This window comes from Onychomys torridus, chromosome 6 (genome assembly GCF_903995425.1).
Source record: "Onychomys torridus chromosome 6, mOncTor1.1, whole genome shotgun sequence".
NCBI classification, from domain to species: Eukaryota; Metazoa; Chordata; class Mammalia; order Rodentia; family Cricetidae; genus Onychomys; species Onychomys torridus.
Window position 1 is genome coordinate 99,672,906 of NC_050448.1, and position 3,663 is coordinate 99,676,568.

Sequence of the window (3,663 nt, forward strand, 5' to 3'; positions counted from 1 at the left end):
CCTTGTGATTTTTATTTTAAAATATTTCTGCCATATTTTCTCAGCTTCTTTTTTCTTCATTTAATTATCACACCTTGTGAAAAATATCCAATTCTAGTGTTTATTTTGTAACTGTGTTAATAACTGGTAGCACATTTCAGAAAGACAGTGACATCAAATTGGTGTCAGCCAAGGGAATGGATATATGAAATGGGTTTTTGTTCATGGATAGTTGTGGTTGATCATTGAATCTATTTCAGGATCCATGGAATAGAAAATCAGACAACAGAAACAGGAATCATGATGGCCACAGAGTGACATTTGCTGATTGGCAAGTCCTTGTAGATGTAACCATCTTGTTAAATAAGAAACACAGCCAAATACAGAGTTCATAGCCAAGAGGTCAGAGCAATAGCTAAGAGCTGAAAATCTTACCTTCACCACTGCTGCTGTTTTTCCTCTCCACTTGAGACCTACTTCTGTGTGTTTTTCCTTTTTATAGACTTTCTGTTCTGCCTTCTCATTGGTTATAAACCCAAACACATGACCTCCTCGTCACTGCCTGTCTGTACAGACCTCCAGTTCTTCTATGGTTGGTATTGAGATTAAAGGCGTGTGTCACCATGCTGGCTGTATCCTTGAACACATAGAGATCTGCCTAGCTCTGCCTCCCAAGTGCTGGGATTAAAGGCATGCACCACCACTGTCCAGCTTCTGCTTTGGCTTGCTCTGACTCCAAGGCAACTTTATTAACATACAAATAAAATCTCATTTCAATACAAATAAAATATCACCATATTTTCCCTTTTCTATTTTAATAAAAAGAAAAAAGGAAAAAGTTATAACTAACATAAAAAACTATATACAAAAGTACAATAACTATATACCATATATACAAACAATAAATACCTAAACAATGTCTAGTCCATTTGCATTTGACAAATTCAGAGAAAATAATTCCATTATACATCCTATTTTGGTATGTCCAAAATGTACCTGATTCACTTTCTATCCTAACTTATATTACTAACAGAACTGTCTTATAATGTCTTTTAAATCTATACACTTACACCTCTTTAGTGAGTTTCTTTTCTGAAATTCTTAACAAGGAAAAATATAAATATCACTAACTGATGTTCAGTTTCCTCAGAGACCCAAGAAGGAAATAATACTACCTAATAAAAAAATAAAAACAGGAAATGCATACAAGCAGCTTCCAAAAAATAAGTGAGTTAACAGAAACAGCCAACTGACAGTGACCTGAGGTTTCTCCGCAGTGTTCGGGCATCATCTTCAGCCTATAGGCTTAGTTTATCTGACAGACTCATTTGTGAACTAGGATGTACACAGGTCCACAGTTTGACCTCACATTTGGTGACAGCAGTCCATGTACCAGAAACACATGAATTCCATTAGTGTCATGTCATGATTCCCCTTCCTTCTGGAGTATGTAGAAGGTGTGGTAAGGGAAGACACTGGACCAATGAATGTAGATCAACAAGGGACAGACAAGGTAATACTTTGCCTCAGTCTTTGGGAAACTCCAAGAGGGGCCTCAGGCAGGCCCCTACAGTGAACCCAGTTCAGAGCTTTCCTACAATTGTGGAGGAGACCCTTACTCAGAGCAGTTAAATAACCAAAAGCCTATTGGAATAAACCAGGCTACTAGGAGTAATGGAACAACTGAGACAGAGAGAACAGAAATTTCTTTGTGGAGAAACCATAAAGAAAAATTTTTGGCAAACTTCTATAAATGAACAAAGACCAAAATTAACAATAAAAATAAATGGTGTTTTGTTGTCTGATCTGGTAGACACAGGTGCTGACATGACTATAATTGCACCAGAATTTTGGCATCCAACTTGGCTTCTTCAGGAGGTAAACATTCAACTGTTAAGAATTGGAACATTATCTCAAGTGAAACAGAGTGCAAGATGGCTTGAATGTATAGGTCCAGGAGGACAGAGAGGAAAATTAAAACCATATGTGGCTAACATAGCTATGAACCTGTAGGGTCGAGACCTGTTGGAATACTCAGATTAACATCACTCCAACCTCAGAAACAAATCATAAACTAGCACATGTTTCTGAGAGAAATATTAGAATGTACTATTATAATGAGTGGTCACCAGCCATCCATATTATACAAGAACAGAGCACAATGACTGATGATCTTCCGAAGACACCAACAGCTCTACCTTTAAAATGATTAACAGACAAGCCTGTATGGGTTCATCAATGGCCTTTAATAACAGAGAAACTCCAGGCTATAGAAGAGCTGGTAGAACAGTTAAATGCTCAGCATATTGAAGAATCAACCAGCCCTTGGAATTCTCCTGTATTTGTTATTAAAAAGAAATCTGGTAAATGGAGAATGGTAACAGACCTTAGAGCAATTAACAAAGTAATTCAGCTGTAGTTAGAGTTTTCCTGCCTGGCCCAGTCAGGACAAATCTCTCTTACCCGCCAGTCCCACAATCGCTCAGACCCAACCAAGAAAGCACACAGAGACTTACATTGTTTAGAAACTGTATGGCTGTGGCAGGCTTCTTGTTATCTACTTCTTCTATCTTAAATTAACCCATTTCTGTTAGTCTATACTTTACCACATGGCTCGTGGCTTACCAGTGTCTTTACATGTTGCTTCTCATGGCGGCGGCTGGCGGTGTCTCTCCAGCCTTCTACTTCCCAGCATTCTCTACTTTCTTGTCCCGCCTATACTTCCTGCCTAGCCACTGGCCAATCAGAACTTTATTTACACAGAGCAATATCCACAGCATTCAGCCAATGGGCTCTGGGATTCCTTTGCCTATCTGTTACCTAAAGGATGGCCTCTCATAGTTATTGATGTAAAAGACTGTTTTTTTTTTTTTTCAATACCCTTACAAGAAAAAGACAGAGAAATTTTGCTTTCACAGTGCCTAATTATAATAATTCTCAACTGGTTAAAAGATTTTAATGGAGAGTCCTCCCACAGGGAATGTTGAATAGCCCAACTCTGTGCCAATATTTTATACAACAGCCATTGGAAGTGATACATAAAAAGTTTCCTAAATCTATAATTTATCACTATATGGATATTTTGCTAGCTGACTGAAATGCAGATACTTCAGAAAGAATGTTTGAAGAAGTAAAGAAAATACTGCCTTTCTGGGGATTACAAATTGCTCCTGAAAAGATACAAAGAGGAGATTCTATTAATTATTTAGGATATAAAATAGAGCTACAAAAAATTAGACCTCAAAAGGTGCAAATTAGGAGAGATCGACTACAGACTCTTAATGACTTTCAAAGATTATTTGGAGACGTTTCTCATCTGCAAACTATTGTTGGGGTAAAAAATGGTGAACTGAATAATTTGTTCAAAACCTTAGAAGGTGACAAGGACTTAAATTGTCCAAGAGCATTATCACCTGAAGCTGAGAAAGAATTGGCCTTGGTAGAAAAGAAAGTACATGAAGGACATGTAGATCATATTGATCCAAGCTGGATTGCATTTTGGTTGTTTTACCTTCTAGGCATTCTCCTACAGGAATATTAATGCAGAGAGAAGATATTATATTGGAATGGATATTTTTACCAAATAAACCAAATAAAAAATTAAAAACTTATGTGGAAAAAATCTCTGACTTAATTTTGAAAGGAAAATTGAGACTTCGTCAATTATCAGACATAGACCCAGCA